Here is a 19,226-nt window from a genome sequence, read left to right as displayed (position 1 = left end):
ACTGAGTGACTGAACTGAACTGATATATATTTGTGTGAGTGTTGGCACTTTGTGTCTTTCAGGGAATTCACTTTCAAATAAATTGCTCAATTGTTTCTGACTCTTTGCGACCCCATGGACTATACAGTCCATAGAATTCTCCAAGCCAGAATGTTAGAGTGGGCAGCTTTTCCCTTCTCCGGGGGGATCTTCCCAACCCATAATTTAATGCAAGTCTCCCACATTGCAGGTGATTCTTTACCAGCTGAGCCACCAGGGAAGACCTCTTTTAATCTAAGTTATCTAATTTGTGGATATAGAGATGTTTGTAATACTCCTTTATTATATTTTTAGTGTCTATTGAATCAGTAGTGCTAGCCTCTCCTTTATTTCTAGTAATTTGTGTCTTCTCTCTTCTTGTTTAGCTTGGCAAAAGTTTGCATTTCCTCACATGCTATAGTTTGAGAGTTCCTGTCATAGACCCTTTTGGAGCAAAGGTTTATAAATATGTTTTGGTGAAAACATTTTGAAATAATATAATTTAAATGAGGTTAACATTAGAGTTTATGAATAGTTCTGCCCCTTGCTCCTTGCCCTCCTACTGATATATTCTTTTCCATTTTTTCACTCCCTAGTTCCTTGTAAATAGCTTTGTTTAAAGAAACATTCACTCCATTTCCTAAGATCTGAATACTACTCCTTGTTTTCAAGCTTCGTTTAATGGGGGCTAGTAAGTAGTCACCTTTCCAGAGTCTAGTTTCCTTGTCAGCTGTCAGACTTCTTTTCTTATGAAACAATAAAATGCATTCTGCTATTTTAATATGAACTCAACTATCTTTGTAAGCAGCAACTTCAATATCTTATATACTTCTAATAACCTAATCCAGAGTTACCTTTTATGAATTCAACAAAATATACTTGTTGTTTGTATACCAATAGGCCAACTATATGGACTTCCTGAGTAGCTCCTTACCAGCTGAGCTAGTAAGGAATCCGCCTGCAATGCAGGAGATCCTGGTTGGATTCCTGAGTTGGGAAGTTCCCCTGGAGAAGGTATAATCTACCCACTCCAGTATTCTTGGGCTTCCCTGGTGGCTCATATGGTAAAGAATCGTCCTGAAACCCAGGAGACCTGAATTCGATCCCTGGGTTGGGAAGATCCCCTGGAGGAGGGCATGGCTAGCCATTCCAGTATTTTTGCCTGGAGAATCCGTATGGACAGAGGAGCCTGGTGGACTATAGTCCATGGGGTCACAAAGAGTCAGACATGACTGACCCAATAGCACAGCAGCACAGTAGGAGTGTATAGGAAACTATGGTTTCTTGCTTGTATAAGTGGTTTAAGAAAAATCAAGTTACCCACCAGTATTCATGTGTACTCTCTGGCCAGGGTAATATGGGCATTGCAGTTAACTTTTCCTTTTAAATACTCTTGTTGGAACTCCAGGAGATCTTCCTGACCCAGGGATCAAACCAGGTCTCTTGAGTCTCCTGCATTTGCACATGGATTCTTTACCACTAATGCCACCTGTAAAGCCCCCATTTAAAAAATGTGCCAACTTGCTTCACTAATGTCCAACTCTTTGCAACCCCATGGACCATGGGATTTCCCAGGCAAGAATACTGGAGTGGGTTGCCATTTCCTGCTCCAGGGAATCTTTCCAACCCAGGGATTTAACCCCTCAACTCATGTCTCCTGCATGGCAAGTGAATTCTTTACCACTAGTGCTACTTTGTAAATACATAGGTTCAATTAGGATTTCTCCTTCCCTACTCTTTTCCAGATTAGTATCTCTGTTGAGAGAAAAACTTACCTGATTCCACTGCTAAGAGAAAGTGTCTTTAGATCCATTGTTCTGTCCTCTTCCTGTTCTGTGGGTCTTTGGTAGTTTCTGTGATAATACATCATATTAAATACTAGTTTCCCAGCCAATTTTTGATGACCAGCTCTTGCTGACACTACAGTCTTTCTGTGACACAGTCATAGCATCTACTGTATTTATGTTGTGGGTCATTGCATCTCATGGCCTCCATTTAGGGTCACCTCTGCTGCCAATGCCAAAAGACAGAGAAGTACCCCCAGGAAAGGGAAGCCTTTAAGTGCCTGAATGGGCAGAGCTATGGAGAAAGACTGGCCAAAGAGGCCTTCTCATTGCCAGCTACACGAGGCTCAAAAAAAGGCACTGATAGGGCCATAACTCCTGTGGTGGAGGCAGTCCATGTTCCTGCACACATGGCGCTGCCAGGTTCCCCTCAATCCAAGCAGCTGTGCCCCATTCATGCTCAACTATCACTGGGGCAGAGCTGCCACAGGCAAAAAGTCTCACGCCTATGCACACAGGGTTGCTTCAGTCATATCCAACCCTTTGTGGCCATGTAGACTGTGGCCTGCCAGGCTTCTCTGTCAGGGAGGGGGCTTCTCCAGGCAAGAATATTGGAGCGATATTGGCCAATATTGGTTGCCATACCCTTCTAGAGCATTATATCTCCTGCTGCCCTGCAAACTTCCCTGAGTACCTGGTGCTGCCAGAAACACTGTGACCCAAGTAGCTGCACCACCTCCACACCTGACCCTCACAGGGGCAAAACCAAGTCATCCAGGGCAGCCTTGGGAAAAACCCCAGTGGACGAAACACATGTAGAGGTAGAAATAAAGCCACAGTTGAAACCCAGGGGCAGTGTGGCTAAGGAAGAAGACCTAAAACTTTCCCACCAGCTGTACAAGCTGCAGATTAAATCCACATGATCAACTAGGGAGACCCTGTGTCTATGGAATATATAAAAGCACATTGAGTGTTCCCACAAAAGAAAACACAGTAGTTCTGATAGCTGTGGACATTGGAGGCAAGAATACACAGAAGTAGGACCAGATGAGAATTTGAGCTGCCCCCACAGCAGGTCCAGAGATCAGCACAGTTTTGGAGAGCTTCCTAGGAAAGTAAGGTGGACTGTGACTCCCAGCAAGGGAAAGGAATCTGATAGCAGTGGCTCAAGGGGAAAATTTATCATGCTTATGTTTTGACTTGTTATGTAGATTCTTTTGGATTTTTTTTCCTCCCCCCCCTCTTTTTTTAATGCTCTGTTTTAGTTGTTAATTTTATTGGCACTATGAAATACAATTCAGCTTCTGAGCTTTTTTTTTCCTCAGTCACATTTGTTGTTGTTGTTGTTATAAACCTCTGCCCTGTGTTGGGCTTTTGCAGTTCTGTGGAGTTTTCCTTTTTTATTTTTTTTCCCTCTTTTTTTGAAATTTTAACTTTTAATTTTTAAACCTATTATTATTATTATTTCTACACTTATTCCTCTGTTTGCTTTTCCTACTGTTCTTTTCTCCTTGCAGTTAATCTTTAACATATATAAATATTCTTTCTCTACCTCTTAACTTTGCACATATATACTTTCTTTCTCTCCTTTCCTCTCAATATATTTGTTAGTTTTATTTTCATTGCTTTAGTCCCCAATTGGCACCTTGCTTTAGTTTTGTTTTCCAGCTTGTGCTTTAGTTTTGTTCTTTACTGGTAAATATAGTTGTTGATTTCCTTTGTTTGCCAGGTCAATCTACTGTACTTTATTTTGATAGACTGATTTGACTTTGCTCATGGGTATATATGTATATGTGTATATTCCATTATTCTAATTATTATTTGCCTGATTTTGTAACTACCATTTCTCTGAGGTTCATCTTTGGTTTCTCATTTTTGGATATACTTTTAAATCTCACTGAATGCCATAGCAAACCACTTGTGGAAGATTTCTCCCTGACAGGAAATCAAGCCCTGAGGCTTTGGAGTGGGAGCACTGACTCCAAGGCCCCAGATTACCAGAGAACTAACCCTAGGGAGTATCAGATAGTGAGAACTGACACAAAGGAAGCCACTTGAATATAAGACCCAGTATCCCCAACCACCAATAGCACCCTGTGCCGGATGCCTCATCTAAACAACAAACAAACCAAAAATACAAGCCCAGTCATCAGCAGACAGGATTACCACCCCACTCAGCCTTGTCTATTAGAGGAAAAACAAGCAAAAAAAAAAACAAACAGAAACTCATCACAATTCTCACCTGACAGGAAGCTTACACTAAAAACTAGACCAACCTTAGGAGGGCAGAAACCGAAAGGAAGAAAGAATTCAACCTTGAAGCCTGGGAAAAGGAGAATTCAAACACAATAAGTTAAAAAAAAATAATGAAAAGGCAGATAAATATCACAAAAATGAAGGAACAAACTAGAGACACAGAAGTACAAATAAATGAAGAAGTAGGCAAACTCCCTGAAAAAGAATTCAAAATAATGATAGTAAAGATGATCAAAGTAATTAGCCTCCAATTAAAATAAATAAATTAAAAAAGCCTTGAAAACAAAATAGAGAAAATGCAAGAATTAATTAACAAAGATTTAAAAGAAATAAAGAGTAACCATACCAACAACACACTTACTGAAATTAAAAATACTCTAGAAGGAATAAATAGCAGAATATATGAAGCAGAAGAACGAATCACTGAGCTGGAAGATAAAGTGGTTCAAATAACTTCTGAAGAGCAGAATAAAGGAAAAAGAATGAAAAAAAAAACTGTGGATAGTCTCAAAAACCTCTGGACAATATCAAATGCACCAACATTTGAAATTAGGGGTCCCAGAAGAAGAGAAAAAGAAAAGGTATGAGAAAATTTTTGAAGAGATTATAGTTGAAAATTTCCCCAACATGTAAAAGGAAACAGTCAATCAAGTCCAAGAGGCACAAAGAGCCCCATACAGGATAAACCCAAGGAGAAACATGCCAAGATACACACTATTCAAACTAACAAAGACTAAACACAAAGAAAGAATATTAAAAGCAGCAAGGTAAAAGCAACAAGTAACATAGCAGGGAAACGCCATATGCTTAACATCTGATCTTTCAGCAGAAACTCTGCAGGCCAGAAGGGAATATATTTAAAGTGCTGAAAGGGAAAATATATATAACCAAGATTACTATACCCTACAAGAATATCATTCAAAATTGATGGAGGAATAAAAAGCTTTTCCAACAAGCAAAAGTTAAGAGAATTCAGTACCACCAAACCAGCTTTACAACAAATGTTAAAGGGAGTTATATAGTCAAGAAATACAAGAGAAGGAAAAAGATCTACAAAATCAACCCCAAACAATTAAGAAAATGGCCATAGGAATGTATATATCAATAATTACTTTAAATGTAAATCAATTAAATGCTCCAACCAAAAGACATTGACTGACTGAATGGATACAAAAACAAGACTCATATATACGCTGTCTACAAGAAACCCACTTAAGACCTAAAGACATATATAGACTGAAAGTGAGAGGATGGAAAAATATATTCCATGCAAATGGTAAGCAAAAGAAAGCTGGAGAAGTAATCTTCATATCAGGCAAAATAGACCTTAAAATAAAGAATATTACAAGAGATAAGGAAGGACACTACATAATAATCAAGGGATCAACCCAAGAGGAAGACATAACTATTGTAAATAACTATGCACCCAACATAGGAGCATCTCAATATAAAAGAGAAACACTAACATACATAAAATGAGGAATTGACAGGAACACAATAATAGTAGGAGGCTTTAACACCCCACTCATACCAATGGACAGATCGTCAAAACAGAAAATTAATAAGGAAACACAAGTCTTAAATGATACATTACATGAGATGGATCTCATTGATATCTTAAGGACATTCCATCCAAATGCAGAAAAATACACCTTCTTCCCAAGTGCCCATGGAACATTCTCCAGGATAAACCACATCTTGGGTCATAAACCTCAGGAAATTTAAGAAAATTCAAATCATATCAAGCATCTTCTCTGACCACAATGAAATGAGACTAGATACCAATTACAACAACAAAACAACTGTAAGAAACATAAACACATGGAGATTAAACAACATGTTTCTAAATAACCAACAGGTTACTGAATGAATCAAAGGGGAAATAAAAATTTCTAGAAACAAATGACAATGAAAACACAACATTCAAAACCTATGGGATGCAGCAAAAGCATTGTTAAGAGGGAAGTTTATAGCAATACAACCCTACCTCGAGAAACAAGAAAAACATCAAATAGACAACCTAACTTTACACCTAAAATAGCTGGAAAAAAGCAGAACAAAAAAAAACCAAAATTAGTAAAAGTGAAGAAATCATAAAGATCCAAGCAGAAATAAATTAAAAAGAAATGAAAGGAACAATAGTAAAGATTAATAAGTAATAATAAGTAAAGATTAATAAAACTAAAAGCTTTGAGAAGATAAACAAAATTAACAAACCTTTAGCCAGACTCATCAAGAAAAAAGAATCAAATCAACAAAATTAGAAATGAAAAAGAAGTTACAACAGACAATGCAGAAATACGAAGGATTATAAGAGACTCTTATGAACAACTATATGGCAATAAAGTAAATAACCTGGAAAAAGGGACAGATTCTTAGAAAAGTTCAATCTTCCAAGACTTAATGAACTAGGAAGAAATAGAAATTATGAACAACACAATTACAAGTGCTGAAATTGAAGCTGTGATAAAAAATCTCCCAAAAAACAAAAGCCCAGGACTAGATGGCTTCACAGGAGAATTCTATCAAACATTTAGAGAATAGCTAATGCCTATCCTTCTAAAACTCTTTCAAAAAATTGCAGAGGAGGAAACACTTTCAAACCCATTCTTCAAAGCCACCATCACCCTGATACCAAAACAAGACAAAGGCAATACAGAAAAAGAAAACTACAGGGCAATATCAATGATAAACATAGATGCAAAAATCTTCAACAAAATTTTAGCAAACAGAATTCAATAATACATCAAAAAGCTCATACACCATGATCAAGTTGGGTTTATTCCAGGGATGCAAGGATCTTCAATAAACAGAAATCAATCAATATGATATACCATATTAACAAATTGAAAAATAAAAATCATATGATAATCTCAATAGATGCAGAAAAAGCCTTTGACAAAATTCAGCACCCATTTATGATTAAAATTCTTCAAAAAATGGGCATAGAAGGAACCTACCTCAACATAGTAAAGGTCATATATGATAAGTCCACAGCAAACACTATTCTCAATGGTGAAAAACTGAAAGCATTCCCCCTAAGATCAGAAAGAAGACAAAGTTGTCCACTTTCACCACTGTTATTCAACATAATTCTGGAAGTCCTAGCTTCACTAATCAGAGAAGAAAAAGAAATAAAAGGAATCCATACTGAAAAGAAGAAATAAAGCTCTCACTGTTTGCAGATGACATGATACTGTACATAGAAACCCTAACGATAGTATCAAAAATTTCAGTTCAGTTCAGTCTCTCAGTTGTGTCTGACTCTTTGTGAACCCATGAATGGCAGCAGGCCAGGCCTCCCTGTCCATCACCAACTGCCAGAGTCTACCCAAACCCATGTCCATTGAGTCGGTGGTGCCATCAACCATCTCATCCTTTGTTGTCCCCTTCTCCTCCTGCCCTCTGTCTTTCCCAGCATCAGGGTCTTTTCAAATGAGTCAGCTCTTCACATCAGGTGGCCAAAGAATTGGAGTTTCAGCCTCAATATCAGTCCTTCCAATGAATATCCAGGACTGATCTCCTTTAGGATGGACTGGTTGGATCTCCTTGCAGTCCAAGGGACTCTCAAGAGTCTTCTACAACATCACAGTTCAAAAGCATCAATATTTCAGTGCTCAGCTTTCTTTATAGTTCAACTCTCACATCCATACATGACCAATTGAAAAACCATAGCCTTGACTACACGGAACTTTGTTGACAAAGAAATGTCTCGGGTATTTAATATGCTGTCTAGGTTGGTGATAACTTTCCTTCCAAGGAGTAAGCATCTTTTAATTTCATGGCTGCAATCACCATCTGCAGTGATTTTGGAGCCCCCCAAAATAAAGTCAGCCACTGTTTCCCCATCTATTTGCCATGAAGTGATGGGACTGGATTCTATGATCTTAGTTTTCTGAATGTTGAGCTTTAAGCCAGCTTTTTCACTTTCATAAAGAGGCTCTTTAGTACTTCTTCACTTTCTGCCATAAGGATGGTTTCATCTGCATATCTGAGGTTATTGATATTTCTTGAGGCAATCTTGATTCCAGCTTGTGCTTCTTCCAATCCAGCATTTCTCATGATGTACTCTGCATATAAGTTAAATAAGCAGGGTGACAATATACAGTCTTGACGTACTCCTTTTCCTATTTGAAACCAGTCTGTTGTTCCATGTCCAGTTCTAATTGTTCCTTCTTGACCTGCATAGAGGTTTCTCAAGAGACAGGTCAGGTGGGCTGGAATTCCCATCTCCTTGAGAATTTTCCACAGTTTCTTGTGATCCACACAGTCAAAGGCTTTGGCATAGTCAATAAAGCAGAAATAGATGTTTTTCTGGAACTCTCTTGCTTTTTTTTTTTAATGATCCAGCGGATGTTGGCAATTTGATCTCTTGTTCCTCTGCCTTTTCTAAAACCAGCTTGAACATCTAGAAGTTCATGGTTCACATTTTGCCGAAGCCTGGCTTGGAGAATTTTGAGCATTACTTTACTAGCATGTGAGATGAGTGCAATTGTGCGGTAGCTTGAGCATTCTTTGGCATTGCCTTTCTTTGGGATTGGACTGAAAACTTACTAAAGCTAATCCGTGAACTTAGCAAAGTTGCTGAATACACTATCAATATACAGAAATAAGTTGTATTTCTATATACTAACAATGAAAATTCTGAATGAGAAATTAAGGAATCAAACCCATTAACCATTGCAACAAAAAGAATTAAATATCTAGGAACAAACTTACCTAAGGAGTCATGTATGGATGTGAGAGTTGGACTGTGAAGAAGGCTGAGCACCAAAGAATTGATGCTTTTGAACTGTGGTGTTGGAGAAGACTCTTGAGAGTCCCTTGGACAGCAAGGAGATCCAACCAGTCCATTCTGAAGGAGATCAGCCCTGGGATTTCTTTGGAAGGAATGATGCTAAAGCTGAAACTCCAGTACTTTGGCCACCTCATGCAAAGAGTTGACTCATTGGAAAAGACTCTGATGCTGGGAGGGATTGGGGGCAGTAGGAGAAGGGGACGACAGAGGATGAGATGGCTGGATGGCATCACTGACTCGATGGATGTGAGTCTGAGCAAACTCCAGGAGTTGGTGATGGACAGGGAGGCCTGGCATGCTGCGATTCATGGGGTTGCAAAGAGTTGGACACGACTGAGCGACTGATCTGATCTGATCTGATCTGAGAGTGCTTCCAACTCCAGTACTCTTGCCTGGAAAATCCCATGGATGGAGGAGCCTGGTGGGGTGCAGTCCATGGGGTCGCGAAGAGTCAGACACGACTAGGCAACTTCACTTTCACTTTTCACTTTCATGCATTGGAGAAGGAAATGGCAACCCACTCCAGTGTTCTTGCCTGGAGAATTCCAGGGACGGGGGAGCCTTATGGGCTGCCGTCTATGGGGTTGCACAGAGTCGGACACGACTGAAGCGACTTAGCAGCAGTAGCAGAGTGCTTCCAAATAATTTTATTAAAACATCAACTTGGCAGTCGAATGGCCTCTTCAGAAACCTGGGAAATCTTTTGGTCACTACCTTTTTTACTTTCAAGGTACATCTAATAATTCACTTTTGCTTATCTCTTTCTTCCTATCTTTATTTTTACAGTTCTACATGTCCAGCCTGAAGGTTTTTTTTTTCCTCTTCACCTCGTAAACATACCTACTTTTCCATCTTTCTTAAATATGTGGCTAAAACTTTGGTTTTGTTGTTTTACTAATACTTTATTTTTTAATAATAAGATAAATTAATTAAATAAAGAAAATTTGTGTACTAGATTCACAAATTGAGAGAGAGGTATGGGGACTTCACATATATCCCCTACCTTCACACATGTACAACCTCTCCCATTATCAACATCCCCCGTCATAGAAATACATTTATAAAAATTGGTGAGCCTACATCAATATCACAATTACCCAAAATTTCTAATTTAAAATATGGCTCACTTTCTGTGCTGTAAATTCTATAGGTCTGGACAAATGTATAATAATATATGTCCATCATTGTGGTATCATACAGAGTATTTTTGGGCTTCCTAGATGGCTTCCTAGATGGTAAAGAATCTGCATGCCAATGCAGGACATGTAAGAGGCATGGATTTTATCCCTGGGCTGGGAAGATTCTCGAAAGTAAGAAATGGTACCCAATTCCAGTATTCTTGCCTGGAAAATGCCGTGAGCAGTGGACCCTGGCTGGCTACAGTCCATGGGGCCACAGAGAGTAGGACACTACTGAGCACAAGCACAGTGCAGAGTATTTTCACTGCCCTAAAATTCTCCCTGCTTCATCTATTTATTCCTCCCTCCCACATACCCAGCTGCAAACCCTGATCTTTTTACTGTCTTTTTACTGTGTTGTTTTACCTTTTCCAGAATATTATCTAGTTGAAATCATATAGTGCATAGCCTTGTGAGATTGACTTCATTCTTAGTACTACGCATTTAAGGTTCCTCCATATCTTTTCATGGCTTGATAGTGAATTTCTTTTTAGTGCAGAATATTCCATTGTCTGGATGTACTTATTCACCTAATGAAGGACATCTTTGTTGCTTCAAATTTTTATCATTATGAATAAAGCTACTGTAAACATACATGTGCACCTTTTTGTGTTAGGATAGAAGAAGTTTTCAAATGTTTTGTGTAAATATAAAGAAGCATGATTTTTGAATCATATAGTAAGAGTATATTTACTTTTGTGGGCAACTACCAAACCATCTTTACAAGTGGCTGTACCACTTTGCATTGCCATCAGCAGTAATCAGAGTTCATGTTCCTTTACATCATCACCAGAATTTGGGGTTGTTGCTGTTCTTGATTTTGATTATTCTAATATGATTGTAGGTATATCTCCCTGTTTTAATTTGCATTTCCCTGATGACATGATGCAGATCATCTTTCATACATTCATTTGATATCTGTGCCATCTCTTTTGGTGAGATATGTGAAAGTCCTTGGCCCATTAGTTAAATCAGTTTGTTTGTTTCTTGTTGTTCAGATTTAAGAGTTCTTTGTATATTTTAGATAATAGTCCTTTATCATATGTGTTTTTTGCAAATATTTTCCCCAGTCTATGACTTAGTCTTCCCATTCACTCGATATTCTCTTTCACAGAACTCTGGTTTGTAAAATGCCTTTTGTGTTGTATCTGAAAAGTCTTGGACATATCTAAGGTAATTGAGGTTTTCTCCTACATTGTCTTCTATGAGTTTTGTAGTTTTGTGTTTTACACCTACATCTGTGATTCACTTTGAGTTAATTTTTGTGAAGGAAGTAAGCTCTCTGTATAAACATATACATTTTTTTATTTTTGCACATGGATGTCCAGTTGCTCCAGCACCATTTATCAAAGATACTGTCTTTGCTCCATAGTATTGCTTTTGCTCCTTTGTCAAAAGTCAGTTGATTATATTTGTGTCTCTTTTTGGGCTCTCTATTCTGTTCCATTGATCAATTTTCTTTTCTTTACCTAATTCCATGCTTTCTTTGTTCTGTTTTGTTTTAAATTAATTATTTTATTTTTATTGGAGGAAAATTACTTTACAATATTGTGATTGTTTTTGCCATACAGCAGCATGAATCAGCCATAGGTACACATGGTCCCCCAAGTCCTGAACTCCCCACCCACCTCCCTCCCCACCCTATCCCTTAAGGTTACTGGCTTTGGGTACCCTGCTTCATGCTTTCTTGATTACTGTAGCTGTATAGTAAATCTGGAAGTCAGACAATGTTGTTCCCGGTGAATTTAAGATTCTTTTTTTTTTTTTTTGATGTTGTGAGATAATTTGGAGACAAAGCAGAAAGGTTAAGAAAGTAAAGTGAAAGTGAAAGAAAGTAAAAGTGAAGTCGCTCAGCCATGTCCAACTCTTTGTGACCCCATGGACTGTAGCCTATCAGGCTCCTCCATCATGGGATTTTCCAGGCAAGAGTGCTAGAGTGGATTGCCATTTCCGTCTCCAAGAAGTAAAGTAAGAGTTTATTTAGGCACAGATATGCTCTCAGAGGGAGAGTGGGCAGGCAGGTGAGGAGTTGCTGCATTGAGTTTCTTTGGCAAGCTAGTTATATGTCCACATTACTCACTCAGTCGTGTCTGATTCTTTGGGACCCCATGGATTGTAGCCTGCCAGGCTTCTCTGTCCATGGAATTCTCCAGGCAAGAATACTGGAATGGGTTGCCATTCCCTTCTCCAGGGGATCTTCCCGACCCAGGAATCAAACATGGGTCTCCTGCACTGCAGGCAGATTCTTTTCCTCTGAGCCACCAGGGAAGCCCAAGCTAGTTATGAGAGGCAAATAAATGAAAGGGTAGAATATTCACTGGGGAATGAGGAGTTTTGGGGTCATAGTCCCTGATTTTCATCCCAACTCCGTTTTCCTAAGGAAAGGTGGGATTTTTGTGCTTATTCAACTTAGATCAGAAGTGTCATGGTGTTGGTGCATGCTGGGTACTTTTTTATGTGTAAGGTTAATTTTATTGTAATGAGAGCACAATGAGCAAAAGGTTGTTTTCAGTCACAGGAGATAATCATCTTTCCCCACCTTTCTTTGTCTATACTATCCAGAAGACACTTATCACCCAAAATGTGTGGTTTCCTGTCAGTTCGAGGTTCCTGCTTTCCTTTGTCTATGGATCCCTGCTGTTTACAAGATGTGGGATTTCCTGCCACCTAGCTCTTGCCTCCATTTCTCTGCTCATACGTAGCTACCTGCTTGCTCTAGCAGGGTCAGTCTTCCAGCTTTGTTCTTCTTCAGTATTTTATTGGCTATTTTAGTACTTTTAACTCTTCATATATACCGTAGAATCAGTTTGTCCATATCCAAAAAATAACTTGCTAGTATTTTGATTGTGATTGCATTAAATTTGTAGATCAAGATGGGAAGAACTTGAAGAGGAAAAGTTAAAATTTTACATAACCTCCTACTCCTTCTGCCTCTGTAACTCAGCTTGCTCCTTGCAAAGTTTGGATCACGTAGGTCACATAGTCTCAGAAAGTGGGGGCTTACAATAGTAGGAGAAGGAAATGGCAAACCACTCCAGTGTTCTTGCTTGGAAAATCCCACGGATGGAGGAGCCTGGTTGGCTATAGTCTATGGGGTCGGAAAGAGTCAGACACGACTGAGTGACTTCACTTTATCTTTATCACAATACTAGGAACTGGAGCTTATCTCACTCACCCTTGTCCTGCTCTTTGCAACTACCCAGCCCTTGCAAACCTGCTTAATCATGCCTGTCCGTGTAAAGGTCAGGCATCCCTCTCCCCATCTTGACTGCTATTCCCTTACACATTGAAACCCCTTAGTTTAAACCAGCTTATTGCCCACTATAGTGGGCAAAATATATAGTGTTGCCCACTATAGTATGTCTATAAAAACTCTGTAACCCCTTTGTTTAGGCCTCAGAGCTTGGAGTGTTAAGTCCTCTGGGTCTGTCAGCGTAATAAACCTGAGTTCTCCAACTCTCCAAGTGTGGTGCTTGGCTTCTCAATTACTGGTTTCTGCAACAAACTGACATCATAACAATATAGACAATATTGAGTTTTCCTATACATGGATATGAACTATCTCTTCATTTATTTAGTTTTTCTTTGATTTAGCTGATCGGTGTTTTATAGTTTTCCTTATATAGATCTTGTACATATTTTGTTAGATTTATACCTATTGTACTTTTTTAGTACTAATGTTGGAGAAGGCAATGGCAACCCACTCCTGGAGTGGGTTGCCTGGAGAATCCCAGAGACAGGGGAGCCTGGTGGGCTGCTGTGTATGGGGTCCCACAGAGTCGGACATGACTGAAGGGACTTAGAAGCAGCAGTACTAATGTTAATGCTATTGTGTTTTTAATTTCAAATTCTACTTGTTCATTGTTGATGTGTAAGAAAGTAATTGATTTTTATGTATTAATTTTGTATCCTCCAACCCTGCTGGTTAGTTTTAAGTTTTATGGGTCAGTTCTTTCAGATTTTTGGCACAGATGATCATGTCATCTACAAAGGTAATTATATTTCTTCCTTCCCAATCAGTATATATTTTACTTCCTTGTTTACACTAAGTAGAATGTCTATAGTACAAAACTGAAATAGAGTGATGAGAGAAGACATCTTTGCCTTATTCTAATCTTGGTGGGGAAACAATATTTCTTACCATTAAGTATGATGTTCAGTCAGTCAGTCAGTTCAGTCACTCAGTCGTGCCTGATTCCTTGTGACCCCATATACTGCAGCATGCCAGGCTTACCTGTCCATCATCAACTCCTGAAGCTTGCTCAAACTCATGCCCATCAAGCTGGCGATGCCATACAACCACCTCATTCTCTGTGATTCCCTTCTTCTCCTGCCTTCACTCTTTCCCAGCATCACATTTTTTTCTAATGAGTGAGCTCTTCACATCAGGTGGCCACAGTATTGGAGCTTCAGCTTCAGCATCAGTCCTTCCAATGACTATTCAGGACTGATTTCCTTTAGGATTGACTGACTGGATCTCCTTACAGTGCAAGGATCTCTCAAGAGTCTTCCCCAACACCACAGTTCAAAAGTATCAATTCTTCAGCACTCAGCTTTTTTTATAGTCCAACTCTCACATCCATACAGGACTACTGGAAAAACCATAGCTTTGAAAATGGACCTTTGTCAGCAAAGTAATTTTTCTGCTTTTTAATATGCTTTCTAGGTTAGTCATAGCTTTTCTTCCAAGGAGAAATTGTCTTTTACCTTTATGGCTGTAGTCACCATCTGCAGTGATTTTGGAACCCAAGAAAATAAAATCTGTCACTGTTTCCATTGTTTCTCCAACTATTTGCCATGAAGTGATGGGACTGGATGCCATGATCTTAGTTTTTTGAATGTTGAGTTTTAAGCCAGCTTTTTCACTCTGCTCTTTCACTGTACATTAGAGGCTCTTTGGTTCCTCTTCACTCTCTGCCACAAGGAGAGTTTCATCTGCATATCTGAGGTTATTGATATTTCTCCTGGCAATATTTATTCTAGTTTAAAGTATGATGTTAGCTGTAGAATTTTTATATTCTTTATCAAGTTGAGAATGTTTGCCTCTACTCCTTGTTTTCTGGGAGTTTCTATCATAAATGGTGAATGGATTTTGTAAAATATTTTTTCTGCCTCTATTGATATGATCATGTGGTTTTGCTTTTTTAGGCTATTGGTGAATTACATTAACTGATTTTTGAATGCTCAATCTTCCTTGTTTAGCAGGAATAAATCCCACTTGTTTGCAGTATATAATTCTTTTTATACATTGTTGCATTCAACTTCCTAATATTTTGTTGAGGATTTTTGCATTAATATCCATTAGGGATTTTGGTATATAGTATAAATCTTCTTTTGTAGTATATGTATTCTATAAATTTATGTTATAAATTGTATGCTATAAATTACCCTCCAATTATAGTTTTTGCTGCATCCCGCAAATTTCATAAGTTGTTTTTTAATTTTAGGAAAGAATGTTGTAAATTTTTTCTCCAGATTTCTTCTTTGGTGCACATGTTGCTTTAAGTATGTTGGTTAATCATCACATATTTTGATATCTTCTGGTTGTCTTTCTATTATTGACTTCTAGTTAAATTTCATTGTGATCTGAGAATAGACATTGTATGATTTATATTATTTAAGTTTTTAAGGTGTGTTTAAAGTGAGAACATGGTCTATATTGATGAATGTTCACTGTGAGCTTGGAAAGAATGTGTATGCTGCTGTTGTTGGAAGATTAAGTTTATAAATGTCTATTATATCCAGTTAATTGATGATTTTGTTGAGTTCAGCTATGTCCTTACTCATATTCTGCCTGCTTCATCTGTCCATTTCTGAGAAAGTTTTGACATCTACAACATGATAGTGGATTCACCTATTTCTCTTTCTAGTTCTGTCAGACTTTGCCTTTCATAGTTTGATGCTCTGTTGTTAGGTGTATAAATATTAAGGATTGTAATACTTTCCTGGAAAATTAACCCCTTTATGATTATATAATGCCCTTATTTATCCACAATAACTTTATTTGCTTTGAAATCTGCTCCATCTGAAATTAATATAGCTACTTCTGCTTTGATTAGTATTACTATATTTTTCTCCAGCCATTTACTTCAAATCTATATATGTTTTTATATATATTTAAAATGAGTTTTTTGTAGACATTAGATAATTTGGTCTTGTTTTGTGGTTCAGTCTGACAGTCTTTATCATTTAGTTGATGCATTTGGACCATTGATATTCAGAGATGTATTTGGACTCATATCTACCATCTTTGTTACTGTTTTGAATTTAATGTTCTCCTTCTTTTTCCTTACTTTGCCTTCCACTCTTTGTATGTCTTTTGTAGTTTCAAATGAGCATTTTACATGATTCCATATTTCCTCTTTTCTTAGCATATAGGTTATACTTCTCTTTTTTGCTATTTTTATGGTTGTCCCAGGGTAACCATAAATATTGCAATAGGTATTCACATATAGTTTAAGTCCATTTTCAAATGATAGTATACCACTTCATGGGTAGTGTGAATACCTAGTAATAATAATAATTATTTCTCCCCCCCCCCAACAATTCTCCAGTTTAAGGTTAATAAATATGGTATTTTTGTATCTAAATATTTATTGTAAGTTTTCAATTATGTTTAAATTCTGAACTATGTTTCCATAAAAACAGAGGCACATTGGATTGTATTTCAAAGGAAATAATTTATCTTTAAGTCACAAATATGAATGAGTATATTTTGCCAATGTTATAAAGATGATTTCAAGCCCTAGTTAATCTCTTTCTCAAATTGCAACCATTTGTTTAATCTTTAATGAAAATAGAGACCAAAAACAAATGCTTAAACATATCACTATGTGAGATTCTGATGACTAAGAAATCCCTGAAAGAGCAGTGAACCATGATTATTGGAAAGCTCAGGACACTAGCAAGGTTTACTTGCAAAGATTTTACAGAAGGCCGCAAATTGTGTTTCCTAAGAGGAACTAGGAAATACATATGTCATTTAGTAATACATTGAAATTGCCTTGTCTAGGATGAGTATTGCACAAAAACTCCAAGTTACCATTTCCTGGTCTGTTATCTATCATATCATGGCCCTGCACTCCACCTCATAGACAGCCACTAAGTCATACTGGCCTTTGTCCTTTCACTATTTGTTGGCAGCCAGTGTCTCCATAGAGGGGTCTTAGGGACACTGATTCACCTCAGTTGTTAAACTTCTCCAAAGGACTCAATGCAACTTTGCTTTTTTATCCATGTAGTTTTTTACAAACTAATCAGAATCTATGACTTTATGGTTAGTTAAAATATGACCTGAGAAAGCTTCATGAAATTCAAAAGCATTGATATCATTTATTGTTAATCCTAACTTTTCTAGCACTTTTAGAGTAGCATATGTTGGTTCAAGTGAAAGCTGATCTTTGGAATCCTGAAACAAATATACAAAATCCCTCATATGTGCCTTCAGCTTATAACCCATGACCAGAGTTTTTTTCCTGAGCATAGCAGATGCACCATCAGTTAGGAAAGAAGGATTTGCAGCTGTCACTATGCCATAGGGCTTGATGAATGCAGTTTTTATCTTGACTATCTACTTCAGAAAGGACAAAGGCCACTATCTTTGGTGACTATATCTTTTCCTGGTATTTTGAAGATATATCAGAAAGGAGTCCTTCATCCTGGGCCCTCTTGGCTAGACTGTGAAAACGCAGTGCATACGCACTCTGTTGCAGTTGAGAAACAACAAGGCATCTGCAAGTCAGTCTGTAGAGCCATGCATGGTCGTGCTCAGGTGATAGGATTAAAGATAGTCACTGACCTAAAATCTTGGCCTTTTTGAGATCGAGCATGAGTTTCCTCAAATGACAAATTGGTACATAGGCTATTAACTCTATATCACCTGCCACAACCACATTACTGGCCAGAAGTAATCAAGCCAACACTTGTAGTCCTGGTTTGGTTAGCAAAGATGCAAGCCATGGTGACAGATCACAGGAGACTTGTCAGAGAGGTCAGCTTCAAGGGATAGACTCTCCAGCTACATTGTTTTTACTTCCTGTATAACTATGCCAAAGAAGATGTAACCAACAATTTCCTTTGGGACCTTGGTTTGATGCAACAAATCTGAGCCAAATCACATGGCATCAGGTCTTTATATGAAGTGCCTGACAGCAAAAATAGAGTGTGACATTATCTAGCACCACCATATTCTTTATACAGGGTTTAGCCAAGGTCTTCTTTAATTTTTTCTGGGCAGCTGGGGCAGCTTTTAGCAGATAGGAACAGCTCAGAGGTCTCAAGAAAATCTGTGTACCCATTTTGCTGAACTTGGAAGATTTTTTTCAAGTTAATGTCAAGATGGAAGTCATGCTGCAGTGGTCCCCACCTTAGCTTGGGCTCCTGTTGTGAGCAGCATTTGGCCTCAAGTTTCTGGGGTGAGAGGGATCTAGGGGTGGATCTAGTCTAGAAAGAACCTCTCTTGCAGGCCATCAGACTCCAGAGGTGAAGCTGGGTCCTGGCTGTCTGCTTGTCATCTGACTAGATGACTGACATCTGACCTCATGATAGGCCTTCTTTCTTTCAGTACAGGAAGAGTTCTTTCTGCCCCTTTAGCCAAAGTGCAGGGTACCATTAGGGACCTGCAGTGAGTCAGCATGGGGTTGGCAGGTTGGGAGGTGGGAAGGTAGGCTTGGGTTGGTCAGGAAGTATGTTGAGGGCCTGGCTAGTGCCAGGCTGAGTCTGACTAGGATGTTCCAGAGCCTGGGCAGAACTCCTGCAGAGGCTAAGACAGCCTCTGAGCCTCATCTCTTTTGCCAAAAAAACTTCAAAAAACATTCCTTGCATGATAAGTATCCTGGTAACAAATTCCCTCAGTTTTATTTATCTGAGAAAATCTATTTTTCCTTCACTTTTGAAGAATAACTTTAGAGGTTATAGACTTCTAGGCTGGTAGGTTTTTTCCTCTCAGCCTTTTTTTATACCCTAAACTGGTCTTTTAACTCACCAGGTATCATGAGTTAGGCAGAAATGAAATATTAGTGCAACATATAAATCTTCTCCAAGTCTTCAAATTCCTCATACTCAGCTTTTCTTCTTACAAAAATAAAAGGAATTGGAAAACTAACTTTTAAATCAATATTTCTAATTTTATATATATATATGGTATATATATATATACCCACACCATCTTTTGAGGTAAGTCCCCAAGTCAGA

General features: G+C 38.2%; 1 pseudogene; it reads right to left on the bottom strand.

Annotated features, from left to right (window-relative positions):
• Positions 1-17,140: 17,140 nt before the first annotated feature.
• On the bottom strand, positions 17,141-18,418 carry LOC102399400 (annotated as a pseudogene).
• Between the last annotated feature and the right edge of the window lie 808 nt (positions 18,419-19,226).

The sequence above is a fragment of the Bubalus bubalis genome, chromosome 17 (assembly GCF_019923935.1).
Source record: "Bubalus bubalis isolate 160015118507 breed Murrah chromosome 17, NDDB_SH_1, whole genome shotgun sequence".
Taxonomy (NCBI): Eukaryota; Metazoa; Chordata; class Mammalia; order Artiodactyla; family Bovidae; genus Bubalus; species Bubalus bubalis.
This window is presented reverse-complemented; position numbering and strand designations above follow the sequence as displayed.